General features: G+C 38.8%; 1 protein-coding gene across 1 annotated transcript in view; it reads right to left on the bottom strand.

The window, feature by feature from the left end:
• Positions 1–25000, bottom strand: part of SLC16A2 (solute carrier family 16 member 2) — a 561439-nt gene that overhangs the window by 2085 nt on the left and 534354 nt on the right. The window lies entirely within an intron of this gene.

The raw sequence follows: 25000 nt of genomic DNA, 5'->3' as shown, positions 1-25000 counted from the left end.
TGCTAATTTCTAAGTCCTTGAAGACCGCCTCTTATCTGAATGCATTAGACAGTTTTTCACAGCTAGAGGGCGTTAGTTCATGTGTTTTATATAAATAACATTGTGCTCATGCATGTGGAGTTATTTAAGAATCAGCACTAATTGCCTGAAATCAAAAGATCTGAGATAAGGAGGCAGTCTACAGAAGCTTAGATACAAAGTTATTACATAGGTAAAACGTATATTTCTGTAACAGTGTTGGTTATGCAAAACTAGGGAATGGTAAATAAAGGGATTATCTATCTTTTTAAACAATAAAATTTTTGGTGTTTACTATCCCTTTAATAATTGTAAATTCATAATGCACTGTAAAGTTCCCAGTTCTCATCTAGCAACAAAATCATTCAAATAATCTGTAATTACGATTCTTTAAAAAAGACCCATATTAATCTAGCAAGTTTTTCAAAAACCTATGCTATATTCTTTAACAATTACTCATAACAAGTTTGTCTATGTCAAGGCTACACATTGGAAATATTTCATATGGATTCAATTAGCTTTCTAAGCTATTTTATTATTAGGGGAAATATTTTTGAATATGGATGGCTAGTCACTGATGCAGGTTGGTTGTGGCCCACATTACACAATACTCACATTTTTGATAAAGACACAGAGACCTACTTATATTACGATATTGCATTCAACGGCACCAATACTGTCACCTAAGATCGTCTAACATCGCTGCCACGGACCTGAATACGTTCTCCAAAGTTAACAAAAAAACTGACAAAAAGCTGCGCACCAGGTACCGGGCGATGAGCAGTGGACTCTTAACTGATTGTAATCGATCTCGCTGCTCTTCGGCTTTTTCCCAGCTTTATTGGTATACTGTAACTAAACACCCACACTATACTACACTGTTTTACCCCTATCCCGCTTCTCACGGACCCCGCCGCAACTAAATAAAGTTATTAAACCCTAAACCGCCGCTCCCAGAGCTCACCGCCACTCTAATAAACTTATTAACCCCTATCCTGCGGCTCCTGGAGCCCACCGCCACCTACATTATGTTATTAACCCCTAATCTGCCGCCCCCTATATTATGTTATTAACCCCTAATGTGCCCCCCCTACACCACCGCCACCTACATTATACTTATTAACCCCTAATCTGCCGTCCCCAATGTCGCCGCCACTATATTAAATTTATTAACCCCTAAACCTAAGTCTAACCCTAACCCTAACACCCCCTAACTTAAATATAATTTAAATAAATCAAAATAAAATTACTATCATTACCTAAATTATTCCTATTTAAAACTAAATGCTTACCCGTAAAATAAACCCTAAGCTAGCTACAATATAACTAATAGTTACATTGTATCTAGCTTAGGGTTTATTTTTATTTTACAGGTAAGTTTGTATTTAGTTTAACTATGTAGAATAGTTATTAAATAGTTATTAACTATTTAATAAATACCTAGCTAAAATAAATACAAATTTACCTGTAAAATAAAACCTAACCTAAGTTACAATAACACCTAACACTACACTATAATTAAATAAATTACCAAAATTAAATACAATTAACTAAATTATATACAATTATCTAAAGCAAAAAAACAAACAAACACCAAACTACAAAAAATAAAAAACAAATTACAAGATATTTAAACAAATTACACCTAATCTAATAGCCCTATCAAAATAAAAAAGCCCCCCCCAAAATAAAAAAAAAACCCTAGCCTAAACTAAACTACCAATAGCCCTTAGAAGGGCCTTTTGTGGGGCATTGCCCCAAAGAAATCAGCTCTTTTACCTGTAAAAAAAATACAACCAACCCCCCCAATAGTAGAAACCAACACCCACACAACCAACCCCCCAAATAAAATACTAACTAAAAAAAACCTAAGCTCCCCATTGCCATGAAAAGGGCATTTGGATGGGCATTGCCCTTAAAAGGGCAGTTAGCTCTATTGCAGGCCCAAACCCTAACCTAAAAATAAAACCCACCCAATAACCCTTTAAAAAATCTAACATTAACCCCCTGAAGATCGACACATGCATCCTTAAGGAAGCGGCAGAAGTCTTCATCCAGCCGGGCCGAAGTCCTCAACAAAGCCGGGAGAAGTCTTCATCCAAGCTGGCCAAAGTGGTCCTCCAGACAGTCTTCATCCAGACGGCATCTTCTATCTTCATCCATCCGATGCGGAGCGGCTCCATCTTCAAGACATCCGACGCGAGCATCCTCTTCATCGGGAGTCTTCTTACTGAATGACGGTTCCTTTAAATTACGTCATCCAAGATGGCGTCCCTTAGATTCCGATTGGCTGATAGAATTCTATCAGCCAAACAGAATTAAGGTAGAAAAAATCCTATTGGCTGATGATTGGGATCATCAGCCAATAGGATTGAAGTTTTATAAATAATCTTGAGTTAAAAGATATTTGTAGAATAAATAATCCAACAACAAGGGAATACACCTGTGCCTCCAAAGCACATAAAACTTTCTCCAGATTAGATATGTTTTTAGTGTCCGAAAAATTGACAGGGGTTAATGCTAAAGTTATAATGAAGAATATTACAATTTCAGATCACGGTCCCATTTTATTAAATATTACTCTGGATAACTCTCTGGATTTTTTTTTGAAGATTTCGCTTTCCAATACACTTAGTTCACAACCCTGAATTTAAAGACCACCTCACTCGGAAGTGGCAGGAATATATCTCCTTAAATCAGACATATGTGGACAAACCGGAAATATTGTGGGAAGCCTCTAAGGCAGTATTGAGGGGGAAATTATTGCGTTTATTAGCAAGTTTAAGAATAAACAAAAGAGTAAAGAAATAGAAATAATAAATAGACTCACCTCCTCATTTAATAGATATCTAGAAAATTCTACGCTCCAGAATTGGTGCAAATATGAAGAGGCTAAAAAAGCTAGGGATACCTGGTTAATATATTTATCCACCCAACAAGGAATCAGACAAGGAGCAAAATTTTACAGATACTGGAATAAGTCAGGAAAATTTCTGGCAAAAACAATTAAGAGTGCCCGTAAGACTACATTTATAGAGACAATAAAATGGAAAGAGAGAGTATGTAAAAATACAGAAGATATAATGAAAGGATTTTCAGAATATTACCAAAAAGTATATAGCTCTCTGGAACCAGATATTAAAAATAAGACAGAGTTCTGGGCCAAGGTAAAACTACCTAAAATTACTCAGGAGATAATGTTCAAAATGATGCTTCCAATATCAGAGGATGAAATTAAGAAAGCAATTAAAAAGTTAAAGCATAATAAGTCCCCAGGACTGGATCTTTTACCAAACGAATATTATAAAATGATGGTAGAATACTTAACCCCGACGTTAGGATCTTTATTTAACTTTTATTTTATTAAAAAAAAGGGAAGTCATCTAATTTTACGGCCTCATGGACAACTTTAATAATTAAGTCACAAAAAAAATCCTGAAGAGATGGGATCTTATAGACCAATCTCCCTTTTAAATACAGACTATAAATTATTAACAAGTATAATTGCCGAAAGACTCCAAAATTCCTTAAATCCCTTAATTCATTTAGACCAAACAGGTTTTATAAGAGGAAGAAACTCAACATCTAATATAAGAAAAGTATGTATTGTGATGGATTATATTAACAGAGAAGAAGAATAGCCAGAAAGGGTCAGTCCAAGATGTGGCTATAATATCCCTTGATGCAGAGAAAGCTTTTGACTCAGTAGAATGGGATTATCTATTTATGTCATTGTCACAATTTGGTTTTCATGATAATTTCATCTGTTTCCTTAAAAAACTATATAACTCCCCAATGACTGCCCTGTTAATCAATGGACAATTATCTAAAAGTATTAAGTTAGAAAGGGGAACGAGACAAGGCTGTTCACTTTCTCCACTTCTTTTTGACTTAGCAATTGAACCACTAGCAAATAGTCTTAGAGAAAGAGTTCAAGGGATAAATATAGGTAAATTTGAGCTCAAAGTATCATTGTATGCAGATGATCTCTTATTATTTATTAGAGATTCAGACAAAAATATCCTGATAATTGTAGATATTATAACAAAATATAGCTCATTCTCTGGATACAAAATTAACAATAGTAAATCACAAATGTTATGGCTTCGTAAACCAAGTAAATTTGATATAAGAAATGAGAAAGTATTTGATGACTCCCACAAATATATAAAATACTTGGGAATTTATATTTCTCCAGTAGAGCGAAATTGGTACAGGTTGAATTTCCCCCAATAATTAATAAAGTGAAGGAAGATATTAAAAAATGGAGTAAACTACCAATCTCACTTACCAGAAGAATAAATCTTGTTAAAATGATAATCTTTCCAAAGATTTTATATCTTATGCAAAATATTCCAATTCCAATGTTGAAAAGGGACATAAAAATAATAAACAAAGCAATTCTGCAATTTATATGGAATAATAAAAAACCCAGAATAGCTTTTAAAAAATGATGCCTTCCTAGGGAGCTGGGTGGATTAGCTCTCCCTCATTTAGGCCTAGATTTAGAGTTGGGCGGTAGCCGTCAAAACCAGCGTTAGAGGCTCCTAACGCTGGTTTTTACTGCCCTCTGGTATTTGGAGCCAGTCATTAAAGGGTCTAACGCTCACTTTCCAGCCGCGACTTTTCCATACCGCAGATCCCCTTACGTCAATTGCGTATCCTATCTTTTCAATGGGATCTTTCTAACGCCGGTATTTAGAGTCGTGGCTGAAGTGAGCGTTAGAAATCTAACTACAAAACACAAGCCGCAGAAAAAAGTCAGTAGTTAAGAGCTTTCTGGGCTAACGCCGGTTTATAAAGCTCTTAACTACTGTGCTCTAAAGTACACTAACACCCATAAACTACCTATGTACCCCTAAACTGAGGTCCCCCCACATCGCCGCCACTCTATTAAAATTTTTTAACCCCTAATCTGCCGACCGCACGCCGCTGCCACCTACGTTATCCCTATGAACCCCTAATCTGCTGCCCCTAACACCGCCGACCCCTATATTATATTTATTAACCCCTAATCTGCCCCCCTCACCGTCGCCTCCACCTACCTACACTTATTAACCCCTAATCTGCCGAGCGGACCGCACCGCTACTATAATAAAGTTATTAACCCCTAATCCGCCTCACTCCCGCCTGAATAACCCTATAATAAATAGTATTAACCCCTAATCTGCCTTCCCTAACATCGCCGACACCTAACTTCAAGTATTAACCCATAATCTGCCGATCGGAGCTCACCGCTACTCTAATAAATTTTTTAACCCCTAAAGCTAATTCTAACCCTAACACCCCCCTAAGTTAAATATAATTTTATTCTAACAAAATAAATTAACTCTTATTAAATAAATTATTCCTATTTAAATCTAAATACTTACCTGTAAAATAAACCCTAATATAGCTACAATATAAATTATAATTATATTGTAGCTATTTTAGGATTTATATTTATTTTACAGGCAACTTTGTATTTATTTTAACCAGGTACAATAGCTATTAAATAGTTAATAACTATTTAATAGTTACCTAGTTAAAATAATTACAAAATTACCTGTAAAATAAATCCTAACCTAAGTTACAATTAAACCTAACACTACACTATCAATAAATAAATTAAATAAACTACCTACAATTATCTACAATTAAACCTAACACTACACTATCAATAAATAAATTAAATACAATTCCTACAAATAAATACAATTAAATAAACTAACTAAAGTACAAAAATAAAAAAATATCTACAAACATTAGAAAAAAATTACAACAATTTTAAACTAATTACACCTACAGCCCCCTAATAAAATGACAAAGACCCCCAAAATAAAAAAATGCCCTACCCTATTCTAAATTACAAAAGTTCAAAGCTCTTACCTTACCAGCCCTTAAAAGGGCCCTTTGCGGAGCATGCCCCCAAAGAATTCAGCTCTTTTGCCTGTAAAAAAAAACATACAATACCCCCCCAACATTACAACCCACCACCCACATACCCCTAATCTAACCAAAACCCCCCTTAAATAAACCTAAAACTAAGCCCCTGAAGATCTTCCTACCTTGTCTTCACCATGCCAGGTATCACCGATCGTTCCAGGCTCCGAAATCTTCATCCAAGCCCAAGCGGGGGCTAGACATCCATCATCCGGCTAAAGTCTTCTATCAAGCAACGGCTGAAGAAGTCCCGAAGAGGCTCCAAAGTCTTCATCCTATCTGGGAAGAAGAGTAGATCCGGACCGGCAACCATCTTCTTCCAAGCGGCATCTTCTATCTTCATCCGATGAGGACCGGCTCCATCTTGAAGACCTCCACCGCGGACCCATCTTCTTCTTACGACGACTTCCCGACGAATGACGGTTCCTTTAAGGGACGTCATCCAAGATGGCGTCCCTCAAATTCCGATTGGCTGATAGGATTCTATCAGCCAATCGGAATTAAGGTAGGAAAATTCTGATTGGCTGATGGAATCAGCCAATCAGAATCAAGTTCAATCTGATTGGCTGATCCGATCAGCCAATCAGATTGAGCTCGCATTCTATTGGCTGATCGGAACAGCCAATAGAATGCAAGCTCAATCTGATTGGCTGATTGAATCAGCCAATCGGATTGAACTTGATTCTGATTGGCTGATTCCATCAGCCAATCAGAATTTTCCTACCTTAATTCCGATTGGCTGATAGAATCCTATCAGCCAATCGGAATTCGAGGGACGCCATCTTGGATGACGTCCCTTAAAGGAACCGTCATTCGTCGGAAGAAGAAGATGGGTCCGCGGTGGAGGTCTTCAAGATGGAGCCGTTCCTCATCGGATGAAGATAGAAGATGCCGCTTGGAAGAAGATGGTTGCCGGTCCGGATCTACTCTTCTTCCCGGATAGGATGAAGACTTTGGAGCCTCTTCGGGACTTCTTCAGCCGTCGCTTGATAGAAGACTTCAGCCGGATGATGGATGTCTAGCCCCTGCTTGGGCTTGGATGAAGATTTCGGAGCCTGGAACGATCGGTGATACCTGGCATGGTGAAGACAAGGTAGGAAGATCTTCAGGGGCTTAGTGTTAGGTTTATTTAAGGGGGGGTTTGGGTTAGATTAGGGGTATGTAGGTGGTGGGTTGTAATGTTGGGGGGGGGGTATTGTATGTTTTTTTTACAGGCAAAAGAGCTGAATTCTTTGGGGCATGCCCCGCAAAGGGCCTTTTTAAGGGCTGGTAAGGTAAAAGAGCTTTGAACTTTTGTAATTTAGAATAGGGTAGGGCATTTTTTTATTTTGGGGGTCTTTGTTATTTTATTAGGGGGCTTAGAGTAGGTTTAATTAGTTTAAAATTGTTGTAATTTTTTTCTAATGTTTGTAAATATTTTTTTATTTTTTGTACTTTAGTTAGTTTATTTAATTGTATTTATTTGTAGGAATTGTATTTAATTTATTTATTGATAGTGTAGTGTTAGGTTTAATTGTAGATAATTGTAGGTAGTTTATTTAATTTATTTATTGATAGTGTAGTGTTAGGTTTAATTGTAACTTAGGTTAGGATTTATTTTACAGGTAATTTTGTAATTATTTTAACTAGGTAGCTATTAAATAGTTATTAACTATTTAATAGCTATTTTACCTGGTTAAAATAAATACAAAGTTGCCTGTAAAATAAATATTAATCCTAAAATAGCTACAATATAATTATAATTTATATTGTAGCTATATTAGGGTTTATTTTACAGGTAAGTATTTAGATTTAAATAGGAATAATTTATTTAATAAGAGTTAATTTATTTCGTTAGATAAAAATTATATTTAACTTAGGGGGGTGTTAGTGTTAGGGTTAGACTTAGCTTTAGGGGTTAATACATTTATTATAGTAGCGGTGAGCTCCGATCGGCAGATTAGGGGTTAATTATTGTAGGTAGCTGGCAGCGACGTTGTGGGGGGCAGATTAGGGGTTAATAAATATAATATAGGGGTCGGCGGTGTTAGGGGCAGCAGATTAGGGGTACATAACTATAATGTAGGTAGCGGCGGTTTACGGAGCGGCAGATAGGGGTTAAAAAAATATGCAGGTGTCAGCGATAGCAGGGGCGGCAGATTAGGGGTTAATAAGTGTAAGGTAAGGGGTGTTTAGACTCGGGGTACATGTTAGAGTGTTAGGTGCAGACGTAGGAAGTGTTTCCCCATAGAAAACAATGGGGCTGCGTTAAGAGCTGAACGCTGCTTTTTTGCAGGTGTTAGGTTTTTTTTCAGCTCAAACTGCCCCATTGTTTTCTATGGGGATATCGTGCACAAGCACGTTTTTTAAGCTGGCCGCGTCCGTAAGCACCGCTGGTATCTAGAGTTGCAGTGGCGTTAAATTATGCTCTACGCTCCCTTTTTGGAGCCTAACGCACTGAAAACCCAGCCATTCTGTGAACTCTAAATACCAGCGGTATTTAAAAGGTGCGGGAGAAAAAAAGCATGCGTAGCTAACGCACCCCTTTGGCCGCCAAACTCTAAATCTAGCCGTTAGAGTTTTATAACTGGATTGCGCTGGGAAAGATTATAGTAGAATGGCTATCAGGTAATGTTTATTATACAGTCCCGGAACTAGAAGAAAATCTACCCTTATATGGTTCAAAACCTTCTTCATATTACTTGGAATAAGCTTCCAGTAGAAATTAAACAAATTAAAACACTTTCCTTTCCAATTAGAGCATGGCAAAAGATATGTGTAAAATTAAAAATTAAGTTTGGGATGTCTAAATATATCTCATTTCAAAAAAATCTGGACTTCCCAGAAGCTATTAACTTAGCTGCATTTAGTAATTGGAATATCAAGGGTTTGAGATATATATTTCAAATGTTAAATAAAGAAGATAAAAATATTAAAACCTTTGATATGTTTAAAACAAGAATTTCAAATTCATAATAAAGATTTTTTTGCCTTTTTACAGGCTAGGCATTATGTTGGAGAAATAATGATGAGAAATGGTTATGATTGGGGATGGGAAATAGTTAACCCCTTAATATAATTAGCTAATTCATGGATCTTTTCTATATCCCCCTTGGTATAGACTTATTATAAATCAGGAAGGTAGAAATAACTTAGATCTCCTATTGGAAAAATGGTCCGCTGACTTTTCAACTAAAGAAAGAAGAATAGAAACCATAAGAGAATCCCTGAGAAGAATTGAAAGAGTAACTCTCTCCACAACATGGAGGTAAATACACCTCAGACTCCTGTATAGAACATATTATACCCCTAAAAGGGGGGCAGCCTGGGGAAATACACAAGTCACAGAATGTCCAAAATGTAGATTACCGGCAGCAGACTTAATTCATCTTATATGGTCCTGCACAATTATTAGGCAGTTCTGGTACAGACTTGAATTCTGGTTAAAGAAGTGGGTTAATAGAGATATTAAGCTAGATCTGGATCGGACTGTGTTTTAAGTAGAATACAAAGAATTAGGGAAGGAATGGAGATTTATAAATGTAGCTATCCTATTGATTAGAAGTATAATACTTAGTAATTGGAAAAACAAACAAAATATTAAATTTGAAGATTGGAAAAAAATCTAATGTACTCTATCGGTACTGATTATATGTTTATGTTAATTTAGTTGATAATGTTTACTGTACTATACTGTATAATTGTCAACTCATAGTACTTTTTTTTTATTATTATTATTATTATTATCATCAGGTATTTGTAGAGTGCCAACAGATTCCGCAGCGCTGTAAACATAGTCGGTGTACAGGACAGCTTTTGTAGGGGTCAAGTGGGTAGAGGGCCCTGCCGAGAGTTTCACTGTTGTAGTCGGCTCTTATGAAGCGATCTGTAAACAGCTGGGCCCATAGGCTTACATTCTAACAGGAATCTTGGAGAAGTAGAAATAACTCAAGTTGCTTCACTCCACCATATTTAAAAGAACCCAGATTCAATATTCCAACCACTAATAGATTTGACACTCTGGGGAATTTAGAAAATGGAGATTCAAGCACAGTTTCAAAGCACAATTGGCAAATACAGGGGGCGAAACATAAGCCTATACATCTAATACATAATAAACCAAATCAGGACAATAGAAGTCATCAGCTGCATTTTTTAGATCTCGCTACCTCCCCAACAGGGAGATTTCGAAATCAATCACACGAAAACATAATAGAAAATTCAAGGCTCTTGCCAGGCAAAAGAAGAAGAGCAAGCGGGGATGTTGAGGGGGGAGAAAGATCCAATTTCTCAAACACAAAAAGAATGAGATAGAAAAAAGCAAAGCCAATATATTTAATCTATCTACTATAACAATGGGTAATAAAGAAATTAATCTTTTAGCTAAAGGCCTTAATTTTGCCCCCAAAAAGGCTCCAAACAAATTTCAGACCTATATAGATGTGCAAAAATACATTAGAAATTTGACAAATACACCTAGAATCACAACAACTCCGTCTATTACTTTGGACCATTCAGATCAGTCAGCCTTGACAACAACGAGCTAGACACGGGAGTGACTAATATTAATATATCGTCTCAAAATCAACTAGATTTATTAGATCTTAGTACCCATGATCTCGAGGATAGTATTAAACATAGTGATTTTAAACGCAAATCTAGCTTTTACCCCTACACAGCCCAAGGCCAATTTGTAAACACTTTCAATAAACTCATATGTGATGATCTCACTAAACTTTGGGAAAAGAAAGGTGATAATTGGATACATAAATACAATAACAATTTAACAATAAGTGAAAGAAAAACATTAAAGGATTTACAAAACAACCATAATATCATTATCAGGGCAGCGGACAAGGGTGGTGGGATGGTGATACAAAACAGAGATGATTATCTCACAGAGGCCTTTAACATATTAAATGACCAAAGTACATATAAGAGACTGAACTTTGATCCCACCCTTAAGTTCAAAAAGGAACTCAATATCATTCTGAAAGAAGCAAAAAATAACAACATCCTTAATAATGACGAATTTTACTTTCTAACAGAAAACCACCCCACCATACCAACTTTTTATCACCTTCCTAAGGTGCACAAGACTCTAATATCTCCACCTGGTAGGCCCATAATTTCTGGGATTGGATCACTAACCAATAATTTGTCTGTATATATTGATTACTATTTACAGCCCGTAGTACAATCTACCAAGGCATACCTTAGGGATACCATTCATACAATTAACACCTTTGAAGGGTTAGATTGGTCGAATGATTTTTTGTGTGTATCCTGCGACGTATCGTCGCTATATACTTGTATACCGCATGACCAAGGAGTCAAGGCAATTAAAGAAATACTAATCAAAGATTTCTTACCACATCAACACCTTGAGTTTATTTTAACAGGTATCAATTTTATACTTTCACATAATTATTTCATATTCGAGAAACAGTTTTATAGACAGATACAGGGCACTGCGATGGGGACTACGTTTGCCCCATCGTATGCAAATCTTTACATGCATCACTTTGAGGACAATTATATCTGGTCCAACAATCCATATCATAATCATTTAATTTGTTATTTTCGGTATATAGATGATGTGATCATCATCTGGAGAGGAAGTGAAGTGCTATGCAAAGAGTTTATAGAATATATAATCACAAATAACTACAATTTAAAATTCACATCCAAAATAGACACCAAACAGATGGAGTTCCTTGATTTAATTTTATATGTTGATGAACAAAACAAAGTAGCAGTGAAAAACTTTAGAAAGCCAACCGACAAGAATGGGTTCCTCAATGCAAGTAGATGTCATGTACCCAGGTGGAAGACCAATATCCCCCTGGGGCAATACCAAAGGGTAAAAAGAAACTGCACTAAAACAAGTGACTACAACCAAGAAAGTGCATTATTAGACTCTAGATTTATTGAAAAAGGCTATCCAGTTAAGACATTAGAACAGGCAAAAACTAGTTTCCCTAATGGATAGAAAATCTCTTTTACTCCCCATTGAAAAGTCAAAACAAAAGAGACAACACAAGACACAAAATAACGTCAGATTTATTACGACTTACAGTCAGGGCTCAAGAGAAATACAAAATATTTTAAAGAAACACTGGGGTGTGTTAAAGGCAGATCCTATATTAGGTGGTAATCTGCCAGACCAACCCTTGGTAACTTTCAGAAAAAATATGGATTTTAAAAATATTTTAGCACCCACCAGACTGCGTGACCCCAATAAACAATGTACTATCAAAGATAAAACACATTGGTTACAACAGAAACCTGGCACCTACAAATGTGGGGTATCTAGATGTGGCATGTGTCAATATGTAAATAGGGAGGCCACCTTCACCAATTCAGGGGGAGATATAACATTTAAACAAAAATATAAGAGCAATTGCAGCACCACCTATGTAGTATACTTGTTGAAATGCAGCTGCAATTTGATCTATATAGGAAGAACTAAAAGGAACATACGTACTAGGTTGGGAGAACATGTCAATAACATAAAAAATGGCCTCATGACACATAGTGTGCCAGAACATTTTAAACTACATCACAATTCTAATCCTTCATGTCTAAAAATCCAAGTCATAGACTGGATACCCCCTAATAAATTCCCGAATAGACTCTTAACACTCAGACGCAGAGAATCATGGTGGATTTATCAATTGAACACCATGCAACCATCAGGTTTACATTTGGAATTAGATCTACAAGCATTCATGTAGTTTATCATGCTATATATTTTAACACATAACAGCATATTTTAAACAACATTTTTTCTTAATGTATTGGTCCTCATATTTTCTTCTTGCTTTTAATGCTAAATGTTTTATTAAAATTCTTAGTTTTTTATAGCTTGCATACCCAACATAATTTATGCTTATTCTCTAGTTTGCATTTGAAGTAACTGCACTGAATAAACTATATATGCTTTTTAGACATGTAACAATGCAAAGCAACTATGTAACATAACAGCCAATCTACCAATTTAATCCACCTAGACAATGATTGGCTGACGACTCAATCTTGCAATCAATGGTCCCTTTTATAAAGCCGGTAGGAGCCTTGCTTGTATCACTTTCAATTTTTCCTCTCTTGAAAAAGTCTGGGCGTCCTCAGACGAAACGCGTAGAGATTATTTTACGGCTGTATGCTATACAAAAATACAGTTTGGATGTAAAGAAACCTTTATATGCTGTTTTTATCTGTTCATCTTGTAAGTAGCCATTTGTATGTGTGCTCTTACATTGAATAAAATCATACTACACTTGAATTGGGCTGCGCCTGTCTCTGCTCTCTATTCACAGTTTGTTCCCTGCTGGATGTGTTTGGAAAATACACACCCTTCCATTTCAGGCAGTGTCCACCACTACAGTGACACAGGAAGGAGACTGCCACTGCAAATTGCCGCACGCTACCCCAGTGGTTCCACTTCCGGCTCAATAGAGCAACCAGCTTTTTTCCCCACAAACAGACTGACTCCAGGAACGTAAACGCCCCTCAGCTTTTCTGTTTTGTTATGTACTTTTTACATTCTAAGGGGTTCAAGGGGAAAGCAATGGCGTTAGGGAAGGTTAGTGTTGGTTGTATGCATCCCTGAATAGTAGAGTTTTTAGGGAGTGCTTGAAGCTGTAAAAACTAGGGGAGAGTCTTATGGAGCGAGGCAGGGAATTCCACAAGATGGGGGCCAGTCTGGAGAAGTCCTGTAAACGTGAATGTGAGGAAGTAACAAGAGAGGAGGTGAGGAGGAGATCCTGAGCTGATCGAAGGGGACGGGAGGGAGAGTATTTAGAGACAAGTTCTGAGATGTAGGGGGGAGCAGTGCAGTTGAGAGCTTTATATGTCTGGTTGAGTATTTTATGTTTATTCCTAGAGGCAAGAGGAAGCCAGTGAAGAGATTGGCAGAGAGGTGCAGCAGATGAAGAGCGACGAGTAAGGAAGATGAGCCTGGCAGAGGCATTCATAATGGATTGTAAAGGAGCTATGCGGCAGCTAGGTAGACCAGAGAGGGCGGAATTGCAGTAGTCGAGGCGGGAAAGGATAAAAGAGTGGATTAAATCTTGGTTGTATCTTGTGTAAGGAAATGTCTAATTTTAGCAATGTTTTTAAGGTGGAAGCGGCAGGCTTTAGCCAAGGACTGAATGTGAGGAGTGAAGGAAAGATCTGAGTCAAGTGTGACCCCCAAGACATCGGGCGTGCGGGGTAGGGGTAATGATGGAATTATCAACAGTTATAGAAATTTTGGGGGTGGAGACATTGGAAGAAGGGGGAAAAATAAGGAGTTCAGTTTTGGAGAGATTTAGCTTAAGGTAGTGAGAGGACATCCAAGATGAGATGTGAGAAAGACAGTTAGTTACTTTGTGTTATATGTCTAATGTATGGTGTAGTGCTCTAATTTTTTTTTTTTTGGTACCCATTGTTGGATCTAAGATAAATATATAAAAAAAAAACAGAATTTATGCTTACCTGATAAATTACTTTCTCCAACGGTGTGTCCGGTCCACGGCGTCATCCTTACTTGTGGGAATATCTCTTCCCCAACAGGAAATGGCAAAGAGTCCCAGCAAAGCTGGCCATATAGTCCCTCCTAGGCTCTGCCCACCCCAGTCATTCGACCGACGGACAGGAGGAAAATTATAGGAGAAACCATATGGTACTGTGGTGACTGTAGTTAGAGAAAATAATTAATCAGACCTGATTAAAAAACCAGGGCGGGCCGTGGACCGGACACACCGTTGGAGAAAGTAATTTATCAGGTAAGCATAAATTCTGTTTTCTCCAACATTGGTGTGTCTGGTCCACGGCGTCATCCTTACTTGTGGGAACCAATACCAAAGCTTTTAGGACACGGATGAAGGGAGGGAGCAAATCAGGTTACCTAAACGGAAGGTACCACGGCTTGCAAAACCTTTCTCCCAAAATAGCCTCAGAAGAAGCAAAAGTATCAAATTTGTAAAATTTGGCAAAGGTGTGCAGTGAAGACCCAAGTCACTGCCTTACATATCTGATCAACAGAAGCCTCGTTCTTGAAGGCCCATGTTGAAGCCACAGCCCTAGTGGAGTGAGCTGTGATTCTTTCAGGAGGCTGCCGTCCGGCAGTCTCGTAAGCCAATCGGATGATGCTTTTTAAGCCAAAAGGAAAGAGAGGTAGAAGTCGCTTTTTGACCTCTCCTTTTACCAGAATAAACGACAAACAGAGAAGATATTTGTCTGAAATCTTTTGTAGCTTCTAAGTAGAACTTTAGAGCACGGACTACATCTAAGTTGTGTAGCAAACGTTCCTTCTTTGAAACTGGTTTCGGACACAAAGAAGGTACAACTATCTCCTGGTTAATATTCTTGTTGGAAACAACCTTTGGAAGAAAACCAGGCTTAGTACGCAAAACAACCTTATCTGAATGGAACACCAGATAGGGCGGAGTACACTGCAGAGCAGATAACTCTGAAACTCTTCTAGCAGAAGAAATAGCAACCAAAAACAAAACTTTCCAAGATAATAACTTAATATCTATGGAATGGAGAGGTTCAAACGGAACCCCTTGAAGAACTGAAAGAACTAGATTTAGACTCCAGGGAGGAGTCAAAGGTCTGTAAACAGGCTTGATCCTGACCAGAGCCTGAACAAATGCTTGAACATCTGGCACAGCTGACAGTCGTTTGTGTAGTAAGCAGAAATCTGTCCTTTAGAGAACTCGCAGATAATCCTTTATCAAACCTTCCTGCAGAAAGGAAAGAATCTTAGGAATTTTTATCTTATTCCATGGGAATCCCTTGGATTCACACCAACAGATATATCTTTTCCATATTTTATGGTAAATCTTTCTAGTTACCGGTTTTCTGGCCTGAACCAGAGTATCTATCACAGAATCTGAAAACCACGCTTTGATAGAATCAAGCGTTCAATCTCCAAGCCGTCCAGCTGGAGGGAGACCAGATTTGGATGTTCGAATGGACCCTGAACAAGAAGGTCCTGTCTCAAAGGTAGCTTCCATGGTGGAACCGATGACATATTCACCAGGTCTGCATACCAAGTCCTGCGTGGCCACGCAGGAGCTATCAAGATCACCGAGGCCCTCTTCTGTTTGATCCTGGCTACCAGCCTGGGAATGAGAGGAAACGGTGGGAACACATAAGTTAGGTTCAAAGTCCAAGGTGCTACTAGTGCATCCACTAGAGTCGCCTTGGGATCCCTGGATCTGGACCCGTAACAAGGAACCTTGAAGTTTCTGACGAGACGCCATCAGATCCATGTCTGGAATGCCCCATAATTGAGTCAACTGGGCAAAGATCTCCGGGTGGAGTTCCCACTCCCCCAGATGGAAAGTCTGACGACTCAGATAATCCGCTTCCCAGTTTTCCTCCGCCCATTGTATTATTTTGGTCACTTCTTTCATCGCTAGGGAACTCCTTGTTCCCCCCTGATGATTGATATATGCAACAGTCGTTATGTTGTCTGATTGGAATCTTATGAATCTGGCCTTTGCAAGCTGAGGCCAAGCCTGAGAGCATTGAATATCGCTCTTAGTTCCAGATGTTTTATCGGAGAAGAGACTCTTCCCGAGACCATAGTCCCTGAGCTTTCCAGGGATTCCCAGCACGCCGCCCCAGCCCACTAGACTGGCGTCGGTCGTGACAATGACCCACTCTGGTCTGCGGAAGCTCATTCCCTGGGATAGATGGTCCAGGGTCAGCCACCACGGAGTGACTCTCTGGTCTTCTGATCTACTTGAATCACTGGAGACAAGTCTGTATAGTCCCCATTCCACTGTTTGAGCATGCACAGTTGTAATGGTCTTAGATGAATTTGTGCAAAAGGAACTATGTCCATTGCTGCAACCATCAACCCTACACTTCCATGCACTGAGCTATGGAAGGACGTGGAACAGAGTGAAGAACTTGACAAGCGCTTAGAAGTTTTGACTTTCTGACATCTGTCAGAAAAAACCTCATTTCTTAAGGAATCTATTATTGTTCCCAAGAAGGGAACTCTTGTTGACGGAGATAGAGAACTCTTTTCTATGTTCACCTTCCATCCGTGAGATCTGAGAAAGGCCAGAACAATGTCTGTATGAGCCTTTGCTTTTTGAAAGGGACGACGCTTGAATTAGAATGTCGTCCCAAGTACGGTACTACTGCAATGCCCCTTGGTCTTAGAACCGCTAGAAGGGACCCGAGTACCTTTGTGAAAATCCTTGGAGCAGTGGCTAACCCGAATGGGAGGGCCACAAACTGGTAATGTTTGTCCAGAAAGGCGAACCTTAGGAACTGATGATGTTCTTTGTGGATAGGAATATGTAGGTACGCATCCTTTAGATCCACGGTAGTCATAAATTGACCTTCCTGGATAGTGGGTAGAATCGTTCGAATGGTTTCCATTTTGAACGATGGTACCCTGAGAAATTTGTTTAGGATCTTTAAATCCAGAATTGGTCTGAAGGTTCCCCTCTTTTTTGGGAACTACGAACAGATTTGAGTAAAATCCATTCCTTGTTCCGTCATTGGAACAGGGTGTATCACTCCCATCTTTAACAGGTCTTCTACACAATGTAAGAACGCCTGTCTCTTTATTTGGTTTAAGGATAAGTGAGACATGTGGAACCTTCCCCTTGGGGTTAGTTCTTGAATTCCAGAAGATAACCCTGAGAAACTATTTCTAGTGCCCAGGGATCCTGAACAATCTCTTGCCCAAGCCTGAGCAAAGAGAGAGAGTCTGCCCCCTACTAGATCCGGGTCCCCGGATCGGGGGCTACTCCTTCATGCTGTTTTGTTAGCAGCAGCAGGCTTCTTGGCCTGCTTACCCTTGTTCCAGCCTTGCATAGGTTTCCAGGCTGGTTTGGGCTGTGAGGCATTACCCTCTTGCTTAGAGGATGCGGAAATTAGAGGTCGGTCCGTCCTGAAATTGCGAAAGGAACGAAAATTAGACTTATTCTTGGCCTTGAAAGGCCTATCTTGTGGAAGGGCGTGGCCCTTTCCCCCAGTAAGTCTGAGATAATCTCTTTCAATTCTGGCCCAAAGAGAGTTTACCTTTGAAAGGGATGTTAAGCAATTTTGTCTTGGATGATACATCCGCTGACCAAGACTTTAGCCAAAGCGCTCTGCGCGCCACAATTGCAAACCCTGAATTTTTCGCCGCTAATCTAGCTAATTGCAAAGCGGCATCTAAAAAAAAAGAGTTAGCCAACTTAAGTGCGTGAACTCTGTCCATAACCTCCTCATACTGAGTCTCTCTACTGAGCGACTTTTCTAGTTCCTCGAACCAGAACCACGCTGCGGTAGTGACAGGAACAATGCACAAAATGGGTTGTAAAAGGTAACCCTGCTGTACAAAATCTTCTTAAGCAAAACCTTCCAATTTTTTTATCCATAGGATCTTTGAAAGCACAATTATCCTCGATAGGGATAGTAGTACGCTTGTTTAGAGTAGAAAACTGCCCCTCGACCTAGGGACTGTCTGCCATAAGTCCTTTCTGGGGTCGACCATAGGAAATAATTCTTAAATATAGGTGGGGGAACAAAAGGTATGCCGGGCTTCTCCACTCTATATTCACTATGTCCCGCCACCCGCTTGGGTATAGGAAAAGCGTCGGGGTGCACCGGAATCTCTAGAAACTTGTCCCATCTTGCATCATTTCTCTGGGATGACCAGTTGTCACCAATCATCCAGAGTAGATAACACCTACCTTAAGCAGTGCGCGGAGATGTTCTAATTTAAATGTCACAACATCAGGTTCAGCTTGTTGAGAAATTTTTCCTGAATCTGAAATTTCCCATCTGACAGAACCTCCCTCATGGCCACTTCAGATTGTGTGAGGGTATGACAGAACAATTATCATCAGCGCCCTCCTGCTCTTCAGTGTTTAAAACAGAGCAATCGCGCTTTCTCTGATATGCAGGCATTTTGGATAAAATATTTGCTATGGAGTTATCCATTACAGCCGTCAATTGTTGCATGGTAATAAGCATTGGCGCGCTAGATGTACTAGGGGCCTCCTGCGTGGGCAAAAACTGGTGTAGACACAGTAGGGGATGATGTAGTATCATGTCTACTCCCCTCATCTGAGGAATCATCCTGGGCAATTTCATTATCTGTGGCAGTACTGTCCTTACTTTGTTTGGACGCTATGGCACAATTTATCACACAATTTTGAGTGGGGAGGACACAATGGCTTTCACACATATAGAACATAGCTTATCCGAAGGCACAGACATGTTAAACAGACTTAAACTTGTCAAAAAGCACAAAAAACGTTTTAAAACACAACCGTTACTGTCTCTTTAAATTTTAAACAGAGCACACTTTATTACTGAATATGTGAAAAAGTAAGAAGGAATTGTTCAAAATTTACCAAAAATTTCACCACAGTGTCTTAAAGCCTTAATAGTATTGCATACCAATTTTCAGGAGCCTTTAACCCTTAAAATAACGGAACCGGACAAATTACAAATTTAACCCCTATACAGTCCCAGCTACAGCCTTTGCTGTGACTTTACCAAGCCCAGAGGGGGAATACGATACCAAATGACGCCTTCCCAGCACTTTTCCAACAACTTTCTGGTCCCCACACATGCATCTGCATGTCTTGCCTCTCAAAAACAACTGCGCAGTAATGGCGCGAAATTGAGGCTCAGGCCTACAACTGGGAAGGCCCTCCCCTGACTGGAAAGGTGTCTAACACAGTGCCTGCCCGTTAAAAACCGTTCCCCAAGTTTATAAGTGTGAATTATCTGCATAAATGAATAAAATGTCCAAATAAAGCAATCGATTTAGCCCATAAAAGTGTCTACCAGTTTTGTAGCCCATATTAAGCCTGTTATTCTGTTTGAAACTAAGAAAAATGCTTACCGGTCCCCATGAGGGGAAATGACAGCCTTCCAGCATTACACAGTCTTGTTAGAAATATGGCTAGTCATACCTTAAGCAGAAAAGTCTGCTGTTTCCCCCCCACTGAAGTTACTTCATCTCAAACAGTCCTATGTGGAAAACAGCAATCGATTTTAGTTACTGTCTGCTAAAATCATCTTCCCTCTCACAAACAGAAATCTTCATCCTTTTCTGTTTCAGAGTAAATAGTACATACCAGCACTATTTTAAAATAACAACTCTTGATAGTAGAATAAAAAACTACAACTAAACACCACATACTCCTTAACCATCTCCGTGGAGATGTTGCCTGTGCAACGGCAAAGAGAATGACTGGAGTGGGCGGAGCCTAGGAGGGACTATATGGCCAGCTTTGATGGGGACTCTTTGCCATTTCCTGTTGGGGAAGAGATATTCCCACAAGTAAGGATGACGCCGTGGACCGGACACCCAATGTTGGAGAAAAGGATTGAAGTTCAATCCTATTGGCTGGATCCATTCAGCCAATAGGATTGAGCTCGCATTCTAATGGCTGTTCAAATCAGCCAATAGAATGCAAGCTCAATCCTATTAGCTGATTGCATCAGCCAATAGGATTTTTTTCTACTTAATTCTGATTGGCTGATAGAAATTCTAACAGCCAATCGGAATCTACGGGACGCATCTTGGATGACGTCATTTTAAAGGAACCGTCATTCAGTAAGAAGACACCAGATGAAGAGGATGCTCCGCGTCGGATGTCTTGAAGATGGAGCCGCTCCGCATCAGATGGATGAAGATAGAAGATTGCCCGTCTGGATGAAGATAGAAGATGCAGTCTGGATGAAGACTTCTGCCTGTCTGGAGGACCACTTCGCCCGGCTTGGATACAGAGACCTTCTCCCGGCTTCGTTGAGGACTTTGGCCCGGTTGGATGAAAGACTTCATGCCGCCTCCTTACGGATGGATGTCCGGTCTTCAGAACGTAAGTCGATCTTCAGGGGGTTAGTGTTAAGGTTTTTTTAAGGGTGTATGGGTGGGTATATATTTTTAAAGTTCAGGGTTTCAGCCTGCAATAGAGCTAACTGCCCTTTTAAGGGCAATGCCCATCCCAAATGCATTTTCAGGGCAATGGGGAGCTTAGGTTTTTTTTAGATAGTATTTTTATTTGGGGGGGTTGGTTGTGTGGGTGGTGGGTTTTACTGTTGGGGGGGGGTGTTTGTATTTTTTTTTACAGGTAAAAAGAGCTGATTTCTTTGGGGCAATGCCCCCGCAAAAAGCCCTTTTAAGGGCTATGATAGTTTAGTTTAGGCTAGGGTTTTTCTTATTTTGGGGGGGGGGGGGGTATTTGATAGGGCTATTAGATTAGGTGTAATTAGTTTAAATATCGTCTAATTTGTTTTTTATTTTCCGTAATTTTAGAGGGGTTTTTTTTTGTGCTTTAGATAATTGTATATAATTTAGTTAATTATCATTTTAATTTAGGTAATTTATTTAAATATAGTGTTGTGTTAGGTGTTATTGTAACTTAGGTTAGGTTTATTTTAACAGGTACTTTTGTATTTATTTTAGCCTAGGTAGTTATTAAATAGTTAATAACTATTTAGTAAACTATTCTACCTATTTAAAATACATACAAACTTGCCTGTAAAATAAAAATCAAACCTAAGCTAGCTACAATGTAACTATTAGTTATATTGTAGCTAGCTTAGGGTTTATGTTAGGCTAAGTATTTAGTTTTTAAATAGGAATAATTTAGGTAAAGATAGGAATTTTTATTTAGATTTATTTAAATTATATTAAGTTAGGGGTGTTAGGGTTAGGAGTATGGTGAGCATGCAGCGTTTGGGGAAGTGCTAATGGCGCTCTAAACCACAGGTGTCTTAGCTCACCTTATAGAAATAGTATACATGAAATAGTGTGAAGAGCGCAGGAAGACTAAATGATAGTGTTTAATAAATGGATTGACACAAAAGACCTACTGAAGGGATACAATAAAAATAGTGGTTATGTTAAAAGGAATAACCAAACATAAAAAATAAAGATAAAAAATAGATAAAAAGTCACAGATAAAAATAGGACCCTAAGGTGCACCTTAAGAGCAAGATATTCGTCTGTAGTCCCAATTAAACACTACAAGCAATGTCACATGTGTAAACATTAACATTTTACAGGTCATTAGTAAGATAGCACCTATCAACACTTAAGAAGATTTAATTATCTCACAGAGGGATTTATCTAAGATAACACTATTCACATATACTTTGTATTTGACATCATCTTAGTCTTCGTCTAATCAACTTATTTTTTGGACATAATTTTTGAATTTCATTTTTTAATAATTTTTCACTTTTAATTTTTTGATTTTTTGGTCCTTTTATTATATTATATATTTTTAACATATTTTCACATTCATCTGTTTTGAACACATTGAATGAGTTTTTGCTTTTTTGTCATCCCCATCACATACTGGAACATGTCCCTATTGGAATACGCCACCATTGGAACATTTTACACATTTTGTTGTTTTTAATTGGGACTACAGACGAATATCTTGCTCTTAAGGTGCACCTTAGAGTCCTATTTTTATCTGTGGACTTTTTATCTATTTTTATCTTTATTTTTATGTTTGGTTATTCCTTGTACATAACCACTATTTTTATTGTATCCCTTCAGTAGGGTCTTTTTGTGTCAATCCATTTATTAAAACACTATCTTTTTATTTTATCATTTAGTCTTCTGGCGCTCTTCACACTATTTCATGTATACGGCGTTAGGGTTAGACTTAGGTTTAGGGGTTAATAAATGTAATATAGTGGCGGCGACGTTGGGGACGGCAGATTAGGGGTTAATAAGTATAATGTAGGTGTCGGCGGTGTTGGGGGGGCAGATTAGGGGTTAATAACATTATGTAGGTGTCAGGGCGGCAGATTAGGGGTGTTTAGACTTGGGGTACATGTTAGGGTGTTAGGTGTAAACATAACTTTTATTCTCCCATAGGAATCAATGGGATATCGGGCAGCAGCGAACATGAGCTTTGCTGCTTTCAGACTACCATTGATTCCTATGGCATCCGCCGCCTCCAGGGCGGCGGATTGAAAACCAGGTACGCTGGGCCGGAATAGTGCCGAGCGTACCTGGTAGAAATTTGATAACTAGCAAAAGTAGTCAGATAGTGCCGAATTTGCATTCGGAACATCTGTAGTGACGTAAGCATCGAACTGTGTCGGACTGAGACCGGCGGATCGTATGTTACGTCACAAAATTCTACTTTTGCCGGTCTGTAGGGTTTGATAACTAAGGGGAATCAGGCTCGCCACAATTAAGCTGCGGAATTCCAGCGTATTTGCAGTTGACGGCTTGATAAATAGAGGCCACAGCCTCAACAAATAGATTATAAGAATATTGTTATACAAAAATACGGAGGCAATTAGTTACTATGAATGAATTTAAATTAAATGTATATACTGTAATATTCAGACTTTCAAAAATTGTTCCAAATACACATACTGTACTTAATTACCTTACGAGAATTGTGAAACTGCTTTTTCCATAACAAATATCTTATGTCCGTTTTCTGTTTAGTAGTGTAGAGGTCCACATACAAAATTGGGGACCATAGTTTTGGCAGCCCTTCTTTAAGAGATGTTCTTCGCTTAATTAAATGGCTTAACGGACAGCCTATATTGTTTTAATCTTGACTTTATAAAAGCTTTGATTTTCATGCTAACTATGTCTGTGATGAAGGCACCTGTCACTTAAAACACTTAAAGGGACAGTCAACCCAAATAGCGTTTTCATTTATACATATAAACTTGCCCTGGATCATCATTTCTCAATGTAGCCCATTTTTCAAATATATAGAGCTCGTCAGTAAAAACACTTACTTTTCGTGCTGCAGCCGTTTCAAAATGTCCGTTAAGCCCTCCCCTTTTATGTCAGCAGTGACATCAGCAGGTTCATGTAACTTGTGTACGTGTTCTATCTTGCTCGTAACCTGAATTTTGTGCATGCGCCGTGCGCCTCTAGTATTGGTATTGAAGGGGAACGTTTGAACACAGGCTCATTATCTGTGCGGTTTACAGTGGAAGTGTACCAGTGTCCTGTTTCTTCAACCCTCCGGCCGGCAGAAGTTATCAGCAGTTAGCAGCTTGTATTCTTCTTCGTAGCATTGCAACTTATATGTTATGTCCCTGGTGTTTTGACGTATACATTTCATGCTGGTATTTAGCACAAATGACTTTCATATATACAGACATTCATGATATACAGACATTCCAGACATAGATGTTAAACAGCATATATAGTATACATAACACATACTTATGTGAGCTTACACACACTGTACTACCTGTAAAAAAAAAAAAAGACCTGAAATGAAAGTCATTTTTGCTAAATACCAGCATGAAATGTATACACCAAAACACCAGTGACATACCATATAAGTTACAATGCTACGAAGAAGAATACAAGCTGCTAACTGCTGATAACTTCTGCCGGCTGGAGGGTTGAAGAAACAGGACAAAAAAGTTCCCCTTCAATACCAATACCAGAGGCGCACTGCGCATGCACAAAAATCAGGTTACGAGCAAGATAGAACACGTACACAAGTTACAAGAACCTGCTGATATCACTGCTGATGTAAAAGGGAAGGGGCTTAACGGAAATTTTGAAACGGCTGCAGTGCGAAAAAGTAAGTGATTTTACTGACAAACTCTATATATTTGTAATAATAAAATGTAAATTTATGCTTACCTGATAAATTAATTTCTTCTACGATACAACGAGTCCATGGATTTCATCCTTACTTGTGGGATATTAACCTACTGCTAACAGGAAGTGGCAAAGAGCACCACAGCAGAGCTGTATATATAGCTCCTCCCTTCCCTCCACCCCCAGTCATTCGACCAAAGGTTTAGGAAGAGAAAGGAAAAGCTAAAGGTGCCGAGGTGACTGAAGTTATAAAAAATAAAATCTAAATCTGTCTGAAAATATGACAGGGAGGTCCGTGGACTCGTCGTATCGTAGAAGAAATTAATTTATCAGGTAAGCATAAATTTACTTTTCTTCTACAAGATACGACGAGTCCACGGATTTCATCCTTACTTGTGGGATACAATACCAAAGCTACAGGACACGGATGAAACGGTAGGGACAAGACAGAGACCTAAACGGAAGGCACCACTGCTTGAAGAACTTTTCTCCCAAAACAAACTCAGAAGAAGCAAA

Source organism: Bombina bombina, chromosome 1, assembly GCF_027579735.1.
Source record: "Bombina bombina isolate aBomBom1 chromosome 1, aBomBom1.pri, whole genome shotgun sequence".
Taxonomy (NCBI): domain Eukaryota; kingdom Metazoa; phylum Chordata; class Amphibia; order Anura; family Bombinatoridae; genus Bombina; species Bombina bombina.
The sequence above is the reverse complement of the archived record's forward strand: the minus strand, read 5'-3'. Positions and strand labels throughout refer to the sequence as shown.